Genomic DNA, 12,850 nt, shown 5'->3' on the forward strand with positions numbered 1-12,850 from the left:
TCATGCTATGAACATATCTAAGTAGGGTGAGTTGAGCAGAGTGGTGATGCTGTGGGGTCCTGTTCCTTTGGGAATGGCAGATCTCTGAGCTCTGTGAGTGTCCAGTGGAAGAGGGGCTGGATACTCCAGGGAGACACTCACAGACTGTGGGCATTGGAGGGTGCCTACCACTAACTTAGGGAGGGACAGTGGGGCCTTTGTAGGCTGACAGGTGGGTGCTTATGTTGCTTAGTCTGGTAGAGTCAAGGAGCTGACCCCTGATAGGCACAGAGAAGACTTCCTCACGCTAAAGGCGAGTGTTGGCGAGGTGCCTCACAAACCTGGGTACCCCCAGGAAGTGTCATACCATCCAGTTAGAAAGCAGAAATAGTACCATATGATATAGGCGATTCAATGGTCAGCTATCAGAACAGTTTGTGAAGAACCCATATGCTACAAATATGGCAATTTTTTAATGAATAACAAATTATTTCTCAGAAAGTAGGTTCAGTTCATGACCAGCTGATGAACAGCAAAGGCTACATGGGCTAGATTATTTTATTTGTGATTAATAATTTTACCAGTTTTAATTAGGATGAAACCTATCCATTAAAATGTACCTGAAAATAGGACAGTATTATTAGGAGTGCTTCATTATTGTTAATTCATTTAATACTCAGTGTAACAGTACTTGTCATAATTAACTCCTTCGGTATTAGTCAAGCTGTTATTCTATATGTACAGTATTTGTGTCAGAATTCCACTCTAGATTCTCATTAATTAAAACACCATAAAAATGTCATAACTTTAATTTGCCTTATGTTAACTACTGTACTGTGAGGCACCCAGATTTGATTTCCTATAGGAATTTATCAAAATACTACTGCTACATTAATTTAAGTCAGAAACAATATCTTACAACCATGTATACATCAGTCTATTGGCTTACATTCTGTCTCTTTTCAAGGGACTTGTTTGGTTTTTTAAATTTTTAAACAATTTTTTTTTGCTAGTGAACACTAAGGAAGCAGTAGCAATAGATGCCAATGTCCCTTTTGTTAGGCAAAGTATATTTTTACATTCAGAATAGTTTTTTTACATAGTTCCCCCAGAAAACTTTTAAATTATGAGTCTCTTCTGATCAAAGAATGCCAGATGCTCCCCTGTGTAAATAAAACATATATCACAATTACACTATGTGGATTTAGCTACTGTTCATAAATATTCTATCAGTGGTTTCAGTCGCCTCAGTGACGGGTTTCCTGCAGCACTTCAGCAAGTTATTCTGAATTCTCTGAACATCTTTTCACTTGTATTTGGTTTACTCTTAGTCCATGTACTGCCTCACTGATTTATTAAATCCTTTTACTGACTTTGCAGAGAATCTCCCTTTTGGAGCTCTGGCCCTAAGGAATTGTTAATTCTCATGACCTTTGGTACCATGGCTTCGGTCACTGACGAAAACTGCATTTATTCTGGGTACAAGATACACAAGGTGAGATTCTTAAACTTCTTGCATGCTTTGAATGTGGGTAATAACAGTATAAAGAAATTATCATTTGAAGGAGAGCATTATTGTTGTGTGTGCTATATATAGCAAAAATTGTGCTATATGCTTTACAGGACAAATTAGAATGACATAGGATGAAATCCTGGCTCAACTGAAGTCAATGGGAGCTTTATCAATGGGGCAGGATTTACTTGCTGGCTCTTACCTTTATACAATGAGTAGGGGGAAAATATGATAAAGCAGGATATGTATGACAGCAACATTGTTTTTTGTTTTATTTAAATGCTGTGTATTGACTCACTTCTTATGGGCACTGTGGAAAGATGAGGCTGAAGAGAGGGTAGTGGCTTGACAGACCAGAATTGGGTGAAGTGTTCCAAGTGGAGAGTGTGGCATGGGAATGGTTGCAGGTAATGTGGATGCGTCAAGGTGGACATCATTGGCTGAGTGGAGGGGGCTCAGTGTGTCATGTCTGTAATTAGATTGCAGACTCTTCAGGGGGCTGATGCATGAAGAGAATGGGACCCTGATCCTGCTCAAGTGAAGCCCCTCTTGCCCAAGTGCAAATTAATTGGACTCATCTGCAGTCTTGCCAGCCCAAAGCATTCAAATAATGAGACCTGACTTAAAAAAAATCATGACATTTAAAAATAATAATAATAGTAAAAAGCTCAGATTCTTATGTAATGACATGATTCTGGGGAGCAAGAAAAACACACCATGAGACTCGCAATAAAACCCTGAGACTGGCAATATGGCACTGGGGGTTCTTTCTGGGCACAAGGAGCCACCTGCACAGTCCCACTTACAAGATCAGGCTTTAGGTCAGAGATGCAACTACATAGGGCCTTCAAGTTGGGAATTTAAAGGTGATATGGTAAAGAAGGAGCCAGTGGAAGGGGCATCTGAGAGGGGACAGGTGGCTGATGCCTGCGTAAGGACTTGAGGATTTGGCCGGCAGGACTCTGTTTCATTTGGTGGTTTGCATCCAATTGTTTGCTGCATGATACAGTATCTAAATCAGGGCTGCCGGCTCTGCCCCCATTAATGCCTTACAAATGCCCCGCGGTCTTTTCTCCTCTTCTTTTCTCTTTTTTTCTTTCTACATCTGAAATGTAATGTTCATTTGAAGCACATAAATAGAATGCAGACTCTAGAAGCTTTTTTCTTTTATTTTTTGTTTAATTTTGAAAATGTCAGTAGCTGTAAGCCATCACTGGGGTAATTAAGCTCCATTTTTATTCTTTTTATTCCTATGCAGCCTCATTTATATTCACATCATTTACTGAGCAGCTTTATTCTGATAGATTGTTATCCACAATAAACTGAAATACCTTTCAAAGTGGTCTCTGTAAGCTAAGAAAAAATTACTTGAGTTACATTTATAAATCGTAAGTGAATATGCCAGATTGATTGTGCACTAGGTTTCCTTCTTCATTTAAACATTGCTGAAATAGGTCCCAAAATGATTTTTTATTTATCACCTGTCTAAGAAAATATTAGAAATTATTAATTGAGCTTCCATGGCAAAATATTCATAGAATGTAAAATTATTAGTCATATTCTCTCATGCAGTATTTGATCATTTATCTCCCAAATGAACTGGTCACTCAAGCATTTTCTCTTCTGTTGTGATATCTTCTCCTGCAAGATAATCTGTGACATCATAGGTCTTGTGTTTGTCGTACAATACATATGAAAATGCTTGTTATTTAGTCTATCTATTAGGCACTAGCCACACATAAGGGAAGATTCAGAGAGAAATCCATAGAAATCAGTTGGAGTTTTGCCATTGATTTTAGTGGGGCCACAATTTTACTCAGTCCCCATCCTAAAGATCTAACAAACTACAGAGACAAGCAGTATGGGCAGGAAGGATACAGCCAAAATGCAATGGTTTTTATATATGTTGGTTCTCTATTTTTTTAAAAAAACCCTAAATAAATACATATCATCTATACTCCACTGTGAATAACCTATCCATTATTAATTGGTCGGTTTCTTGTAGGCGTTGTGGCTGAAGTGTAATCTACAACGAGGATCCTAATTTTGAGAAGACCGTTAAATCTCTTTTCCAAACTGAGGAGGGGGGGAGGAAGAGAAAACAAACAGGGTTTTGTGTTCTGCGGTCCTTAATCAGCAAAGCTCCCAATAACTTTAGTGGGGATTTTGAATGAGGACTGAGCCCAGAGTTTTGTCTTCCTAAAAACTAGGGATGAGTCCCAACCAAAAACTCAACTCAATCTCTGTAGCCAGCCAAACAAACCCCTGGATCTAAACCCCACTTAGCTTTAGAGAAGTTTAGATCCAGATCTGATCATCTCACCCAGACTGCTCTCTTCTAAAAGCTATTGACTGAAGAATAACGCAGCCTCATTAATACAGAGACTGTAATTAGTTATCTGTGATAGTCAAGAGACTGTAATTACTTGCTTGTTTCTTTAGTGTGGGGTATAGATTGGTAAATGGTTGTCACCCCTATGTCACCATATTTAGTAATACTGGACTATGAGCTGCATTTTTGACCCTATTTCCCAGTCTCTTCAGAAAACATATGAGGACATAGCCACTGCTATGTATTGTTTCATATTCTCTGTGTGTATATAAAGTCTGCTGCAGTTTCCACGGTAAACATCTGATGAAGTGAGCTGTAGCTCACGAAAGCTCATGCTCAAATAAATTGGTTAGTCTCTAAGGTGCCACAAGTACTCCTTTTCTTTTTGCGAATACAGACTAACACGGCTGTTCCTCTGAAACCTGCTAACAAGATGTTATTCACAAACAGTTTTTTGCAAATTCAGAATCAGTCTTTTGAATCAGTTGTTTCCGCAGCCTTTTGTGTTCACTTGTCTACAGACATTCTGGTTTTTATTTTGGGAATGAACACAAGCATGCAGGGTCCCAGCACAAGGCAGATGGATCATTGAAGCCCATCCTTCAAATTATGACAGGTTGGATTTAAGTGTTGCATATATGCCTTGTACTGGCCCTCTGCTCCGGGGTAAATTTCACCCCCTTTGAATACCCAGATTTGCATGCAGATAAGGGTATTTACATGTGAATAGATATCCTCAATTTGTGCTTGCCCCTGTTTATGATGTGAGCAGCCTCTGAATAAGCCGTCCCCTGACACTGACTGATGAGCTGCAGGAAAAGACTTCAGGAGCAGACTGGATTTGCAGAGACACACCTACTCTGCCTAGGTGCTCTGCAGAAGGAGCTGCTTTGCCAAAGTGATTAATTTTGGCTGGTGTTGGGTTACAAATCACTTTGGTATTTGAATGCCGGGGTAGTGAACTGTTATTCTTAGTGTATGAGTAAAGGGCAGCAGAAGGGTACTTAGCCTGCCCTGATTGATGGGGTCACCTTAAACTGAGCTCACTTGCTAATAGGGTTGTCAGGTGCCTAGTTTTCAACCAGGAAGTCCGGTTGAAAGGGGACCTGTAGGGTGCAGAAGTACTGACCGGATACCAGAAGTCTGTTTACTGTCTGCAGGCGTGCCAGAACAGCGGGGGTCGCTGCCTGCAAATGCCACCATCACCACCTGCCTCCACTTTCCTGCCAGCCTGGCCTGGGGCATGGGGACTGGAAGGGGCCAGGACAGAGGGCAAAGCAGTGCAGGGGACACACCAGGTCATAAACCCACACTCGCTGCTTCTTAGCTGGGGCTGCCTCCTACTTGCACCTCGTGGGTGGGCAGGCAGGCAGGCTCCGTGTCAGCTCCCAGCCCAGCTCTGCAGGCAGCAGGCGAGTCCCAGGGGTAAGGGGAAGCAAGTGAAGGATGTGGGGAGAGAGAGCAAGTGACCAAGTGACTGGGGTGTGGTCTGTAGTGCACAGTTTTAAGAAATTGGAATGTTGGCAACCCTACTTGCTAAGCAGGGGGTAGGGATGCCAAATCCCAGTGAAAATGAAAGTGGGGACATTTGTTCCACACCTGGTGGCGTGGACTCTGCCTAAAGAGTCCTGGACACATTTGACCCTTCTTAGACTCAGTTGAGAGTCCTTATTTCTGTTCAGTGGTTAGTAGAGCTGACATCGCTGATGCTTAAGCCCCTAGAGCTGCTCCTTAGACCTGGTGTGGGGACAGGGTTGCAGTGAAAGACACTGCAGGAACCTCACTGTCTGCTGAAATCACTAAGAACTGGGTTAAGTGGCAGAACCTTGAAGTGTGACATCGCAGAAGGAGCAGTGAGCAGCAGGTGGTGGCAGAGAAGACAGCAGCAGCAGTAGGGGCCAGTGGTGGCAGAGAAAACCTGTGGCAGCAGCAGGCAGCGGTGGCCAGCGGTGGTGGAGAAAGAAAGAGGCAGCTGTAAGCTACTTGCAAAGGCAGCAGCAGCAACAGAGACATTGCTCGATGCCAGGGTTGGAGGTGAACCCATGTGAACCCATGTGAACATACCTCTGAATTCTGGGTCTTGCTGACTGAGGACAACCAACTGAGTGGGGTGCAGTGGAGATAAAGGGGAGTGACATATTAAGAGAACATTTGTTGGTCAGACTTTCACAGTGGGGAAACTGATGCAAGGGACACTGCCCAACGTATTGTGGGGTGGGTGTTTGCCTGTGGCCACATGCTTTTGAATTGTGGTTGTGAAATTTTGTCAATTAATGCTGCGTCCCATTTTCCCTTTTAATAAAAGTTCTCTTTTGTTATACGCAGACTTCATGCTTGTGAGAGGGAAAGTATTGCCTCTTAGAGGCATCCAGGGGTGGTGTTAAATTTTCCCACATTACTGGATGGGGGCTCAAACCGGTTCTGTTTTGTATTGTTAAGAGGCACTCCTATTGAATCTGGCTCTTGTTGCTGCCGACTCCATCTGGCAGAAGGGTTACAATAACGTTTCAGTTATCTGGTGTGGGATTTTCCAGCATGACTAAATGACCTAGGAGCACGACTGAAAGTCACTGGAACATATGCGCCCAAACCCCACCCTTAATCTGGAAATGGAAGCAATGCCATTTTACTGACGTGAGTAAACACAGACCGCAAATAGCTCCCACACACCTGGAACGGCACTGTTTTGTCATAAAGTGCTTTTTGAGCAACTATGAATCCATTAATAAAAATCAACATCTCTTCATGGATCATTCTCAAACGGGGGGAAAAAAAGGCAAAATTTATTGGGTGACTAGTTTGCTATGAATTCATTGGATGCATAGTTTGCCCTTGTGAGAGGTGGCTAGAAAACCCATGAGCTGTTCTGGGATATTCCTGTACCCTGAATACTTGTGGGATCCAGAACACTGGGCAGTCAAGGAGCTATGCAGATTTACTCTGTCTGTGGATCTCGACCTCAGGTTTTATAGATATTGGGTCTTAAAATGTAACAACAATTAAAGGGTTGTAAAAAAATGATAAAAGCTTTTGAGAGGTAGTGTGGTCTAGTGGATAGGGCTCTGGACAAGGAGTCAGCAGAGTTGAGCTCTATTGGTGACTCTGCTACTAATCGGCTGAGTGGCCTTGGGCAAGATACTTCACAGCTCTCTGCCTGTGTTTTCCCTCCCAGCCTTTGTCTGTTTTGTTTCTTTTGACTAAATTCTTTGGGGCAGGCACTGTTTCTCATTCTGCTTGTGCCGCACATCACCCAATTCCTAATAATATGAAGTAATAACAATCTCATTTCTAGAAATCCTGGTTCCTTTGGAGAAGGGTGTTTTGTTTCACTGGTATCTCAACAGGTGTGCTGTGTATCATCTTGTCCACAGGGTGATGTGACGAGAGAGGCAGCTTGAGAGTGATTAATTGACCAAGGAAAAACAATAACTGGAAGTTGAAATTCTGGAGCTGTTTGGAAATCTGCCATCAGAAAATGACACATGTTGAACTCTTTATTCTTGGGTTTCAGAGTAGCAGCCGTGTTAGTCTGTATTCGCCAAAAGAAAAGGAGGACTTGTGGCACCTTAGAGACTAACAAATTTATTTGAGCATAAGCTTTCGTGAGCTACTGCTCACTTCATCGGATGCAGTGAGCTGTAGCTCACGAAAGCTTATGCTCAAATAAATTTGTTAGTCTCTAAGGTGCCACAAGTCCTCCTTTTCTCTTTGTTCTTACTACTTCTGGGGTCAGATGTTCCGTATTCACTTGTGAAATTCTGTTTGCTTATTTGGCATAATTCTAATGACTGGCAGGGACACGTAGGATGCCTTGGTGCTAATTTGCATAGATGGGAAAGAGACTTATTGAAATCCAGTGCTGAACAGGAGTTTTCTCGTTCTCACAGAGGGAATGGAACATTTAAAGCATGGCTGTGTTCAGAAAAAGACACCTTGTTATCTCCCATGCTTTGATGTGTCCTCTGAGTCCTATCTATTTAAAGCCATTGCTGACAAGTTTTTGCTGCTGTCTGTATTGGAGAGCCAATGCAGTGGCAAAAGAACAGGCTGTATTGTGCTTTGCCTCCTGTATCATCTATAAAATTGCAGCTATGCTCTGAATCTGGAGCCTTTATTGTTGCTGGTGATGAACAAAACAGATTGACAACATAACTAGTTTTTCTTTTTTCTTTTTGCTACAGTACTAGGCTGAGCTTGCAGTCCTGGCAGTTAGATAAAGATTTCTTTGAATTCTCCAGTGAACAAATCTGATATGGAAGATACTTACAGAGAAGAATACAAGACACTGAGATGTCATTTTTGCAGTTACCTTTTCTGATTGTAGCTATGCTTCAAAAGGAGCACTACCAAATTTCCCCCCCCCAAAACACCCCCTGATAAAAACAAAACAACAACAAAGGAGCAAGCTGCAGGAGTAAAAAGAGAATGCAGGCAGAAATCCAGTAACAGAGTGGGGGCTACCCAGTTTATTGCACCCAATTCAGCATGTATGATTACCTGCCCTATGGGCAGGTGGCATATGTGTGCATTCAGTGCAGGGAGCTCCTAGCCCACAGAGACCGTGTATGGGCTTTGGAGACCAGGGTGGCTGAGCTGGAGGAGCTAAGTGAGACAGAGAGGTACATAGATGAGACTTTCCGGGACACAGTAGAATGGTCCCAACCCCGGTGTGACAGCCTCTGTGGTGCTGAGGAGGATGAAAGTCTCAGGGAAAGAGAACATCCAACTGGAGCAGAGGGAAACGATCCCATAGTTGGGACCTTCCTTCCAGATGACGATGTGGTATCCTCTTGCACTGAGGATACCTCTCCAGGGGAGGGAACTCCAGTTATTAGAAAAAGACAGGTATTAGTAATGGGGGATTCGATCATTAGAAACCTAGATAGCTGGGTTTGGAATGACCGGAAGAACTGTATGGTGACTTGCCTGTCTGGTGCAACGGTTGCGGATCTCTCGAGACATCTAGATAGACTTATGTGTATTGCTGGGAAGGAGCCGGTGGTCGTGGTACATGTATCTACCAATGACATAGGGAAGGATAGGAGAGAGGTCCTGGAGGCTAAATTTAGGCTGCTAGGTAGGAGATTGAAGTCCAGGACCTCCATGGTAGCATTCTCTGAAATGCTTCCAGTTCCATGTGCAGGGCCAGTTAGACAGGCAGAACTGCAGAGTCTCAGTGCGTTGATGAGACGATGGTGTTGGGAGGAGGGATTTAGATTTATTAGGAATTGGGGAAACTTTTGAGAAAGGGGGAGCCTATACAGGGAGGATGGGCTCCATCTAAATCAAAAGGAACCAGATTTCTGGCACTTAAAATTAAAAAGGTCGTAGAGCAGTTTTTAAACTAAGGGCTGGAGGAAAGCTGACAGGTGCGGAGGAGCATGTGCTTCGGACAAAGACATCCCTTAGGGGAGGATCTACTCCTGGAGATTGTCTATGTCCTAGTATGGAGGAGAGGATGGAAGATGATAAAATACAGGTAGATCCGATGAGAAACAGTCAAATGAAAAAAAGTCTTATTCAATTACTTCATGTAATGTGAGACAGCTAAAAAGTGTGAAGTATCACAGGGTAGCCGTGTTAGTCTGTATCCACAAAAACAACAAGGAGTCTGGTGGCACCTTAAAGACTAACAGATTTATTTGCGCATAAGCTTTCATGGGTAAAACCCCCAATTTTCAGATGCATGGAGTATCTTTTTTACCCACGAAAGCTTATGCTCAAATAAATCTGTTAGTCTTTAAGGTGCCACCGGACTCCTTGTTGTTTTAGCTAAAAAGTACAAGTTTTTAAAGTGCTTATATACCAATGCTAGAAGTCTAAATAATAAGATGGGTGAACTAGAGTGCCTTGTATTAAATGAGAATATTGATATAATAGGAATCACAGAAACTTGGTGGAATGAGGATAATCTGTGGGACACAGTAATACCAGGATACAAAATATATCAGAAGGATAGAATAGGTCGCGCTGGTGGGAGAGTGGCACTATATGTGAAAGAAAGCGTAGAATCAAATGAAGTAAAAATCTTAAATGAACAAAACTCTACCATAGATTCTCTATGGATAGTAATTCCATGCTTGAATAATAAGAATATAGCAGTAGGGATATATTACAGACCACTTGACCAGGATGGTGACAGTGACTGTGAAATGCTCAGGAAGATCAGAGAGGCTATTAAAATAAAAAACTCAATAATAATGAGGGATTTCAGCTATCTCCATATTGATTGGGTACATGTTACCTCAGGATGGGATGCAGAGATAAAGTTTCTTGACACCTTAAATGACTGCTTCTTGGAGCAGCTAGTCCGGGAACCCACAAGAGGAGAGGCAATTCTTGATTTAGTCCTAAGTGGTGCACAGGATCAGGTCCAAGAGGTGACTATAGCTGGACCACTTGGTAATGGTTACCATAATACAATTAGATTTAAATCCCTGTGGCAGAGAAAACACCACAGCGACCCAACACTGTAGCATTTAATTTCAGAAAGGGGAACTACACAAAAATGAGGAGGTTAGTGAAACATAAATTAAAAGATACAGCACCAAAAGTACAATCCCTGCAACCTGAATGGAAACTTTTAAAAGACACCATAATAGAGGCTCAACTTAAATGTATACCCCAAATTAAAAAACATAGTAAGAGAAACAAAAAAAGAGCCACTGTGGTGAAACAACAAAGTCAGAGAAGCAGTGAGATGCAAAAAGGCATCCTTTAAAAAAAGTGGGAGTTAAATCCTAGTGAGGAAAATAGAAAGGAGCATAAACTCTGGCAAATGAAATGTAAAAATACAATTAGGAAGGCCAAAAAAGAATTTGAAGAACAGCTAGCCAAAGACTCAAAAAGTAATAGCAACATTTTTTTAAGTACATCAGAAGCAGGAAGCCTGCTAAACAGCCAGTGGGGCCACTGGACGATCGAGACGCTAAAGGAGCACTCAAGGATGATAAGGCCATTGCGGAGAAACTAAATGAATTCTTTGCATTGGTCTTCACGGTTGAGGCTGTGAGGGAGATTCCCAAACCTGAGCCATTCATTTTAGGTGACAAATCTGAGGAACTGTCCCAGATTGAGGTGTCATTAGAGGAGTGTTTTGAACAAATTGATAAACTAAACAGTAATAAGACACCAGGACCAGATGGTATTCACCCAAGAGTTCTGAAGGAACTCAAATGTGAAAGTGCAGAAGTAACTGTGGTTTGTAACCTATCATTTAAATCAGCTTCTGTACCAAATGACTGGAGGATAGGTAATGTGACGCCAATTTTTAAAAAGGGCTCCAGAGGTGACCCCGGCAATTATAGGCCGGTAAGCCTGACTTCAGTACTAGGCAAACTGGTTGAAACTATAGTAAAGAACAAAATTGTCAGACGTATAGATAAACATAATTTGTTGAAAAGTCAACATGGCTTTTGTAAAGGGAAATCATGCCTCACCAATCTACTAGAATGCTTTGAGGGGGTCAACAAGCATGTGGACAAGGGAGATCCAGTGGATATAGTGTATTTAGATTTTCAGAATGTCTTTGACAAGGTCCTTCATCAAAGGCTCTTAAGCAAAGTAAGCAGTCATGGGATAAGAGGGAAGGTTCTCTCATGGATTGATAACTGGTTAAAAGATAGGAAACAAAGGGTAGGAATAAATGGTCAATTTTCAGAATGGAGAGAGGTAAATAATGGTATCTCCCCCAGGGATCTGTACGGGGACCAGTCCTATTCAACATATTCATAAATGATCTGGAAAAAGGGATAAACAGTGGGATGGTAAAATTTGCAGATGATACAAAACTACTCAAGATAGTTAAGTCTGAGGCAGACTGTGAAGAGCTATGAAAGGATCTCTCAAAACTGGGTGACTGGGCAATAAAATGGCAGATGAAATTCAATGTTGATAAATGTAAAGTAATGCACACTGGAAACATCCCAACTATACATATAAAATGATGGGGTCTAAATTAGCTGTTACCACTCAAGAAAGAGATTTTGGAGTCAATATGGATAGTTCTCTGAAAACATCCACTCAAGGTGTGCAGCGGCAGTCAAATAAGTGAATAGAATGTTGGGAATCATTAAGAAAGGGCTAGATAATAAGATAGAAAATATCATATTGCTTCTATATAAATCCATGGTACACCCACATCTTGAATACTGTGTACAGATGTGGTTGCCCGATCTCATAAAAAATATATTGAACTTGGAAAAGGTTTAGAAAAGGGCAACAAAAATGGTTTGGCGTATGGAACGGCTGCCATATGAGGAGAGATTAATAATACTGGGACTTTTCAGCTTGTAAAAGAGACAGTTAAGGGGGGATATGATAGATGTCTATAAAATCATGACTGGCGTGGAGAAAGTAAATAAGGAAGTGTTATTTACTCTTTCTCATAACACAAGAATTAGGGGTCACCAAATGAAATTAATAGGCAGCAGGTTTAAAACAAACAAAAGGAAGTATTTTTTCACACAATGCACTGTTGACCTGTAGAACTCTTTGCCAGAGGATGTTGTGAAGGCCAAGACTATATCTGGGTTCAAAAAAGAACTAGATAAATTCATGGAGGATAGGTCCATCAATGGCTATTAGCCAGGATGGTGTCCCTAGCCTCTGTTTGCCAGAAGCTGGGAATGGGCGACGATGAATGGATCACTTGATTACCTGTTCTGTTCATTCCTCTGGAGCACCTGGCATTGGCCACTGTTGGAAGACAGAATATTCTGCTACATGGACCTTTGGTCTGACCCAGTATAGCCGTTTTTATGTTCTTATATGTTTGTTTGCAAACACCACACAAATTTTATTCACAATATTTCACACTAATATCCAGGCCCTTAACAAAATTAAGAATCTGTTCCCTGGAGTATTTGTGAAATTTGAATGAATTACCCAAAATTTATGAGCTATTCAATGCGAAAGTTTACAAATTATGCCTTGGTTCAATTTTTGTCAGAGCTATTTGGAACTGAAAATAGCTTCTGTCCATCTGTCTCTGTATGTCCCTTAGTCAAAGCCAGTGAGGTTTTTTT

General features: G+C 41.7%; 1 long non-coding RNA gene across 3 annotated transcripts in view; it reads left to right on the top strand.

Annotated features, from left to right (window-relative positions):
- Nucleotides 1-1,234: 1,234 nt before the first annotated feature.
- Nucleotides 1,235-12,850, top strand: part of LOC142071611 (uncharacterized) — a 295,027-nt gene continuing 283,411 nt past the window's right edge. For all 3 annotated transcript variants that reach the window (XR_012667734.1, XR_012667735.1, XR_012667736.1), the window contains exon 1: nt 1,235-1,474. This is a non-coding gene — a long non-coding RNA (uncharacterized LOC142071611). The remainder of the gene's footprint in view (nt 1,475-12,850) is intronic.

The sequence above is a fragment of the Caretta caretta genome, chromosome 3, assembly GCF_965140235.1.
Source record: "Caretta caretta isolate rCarCar2 chromosome 3, rCarCar1.hap1, whole genome shotgun sequence".
Classification (NCBI taxonomy): domain Eukaryota; kingdom Metazoa; phylum Chordata; order Testudines; family Cheloniidae; genus Caretta; species Caretta caretta.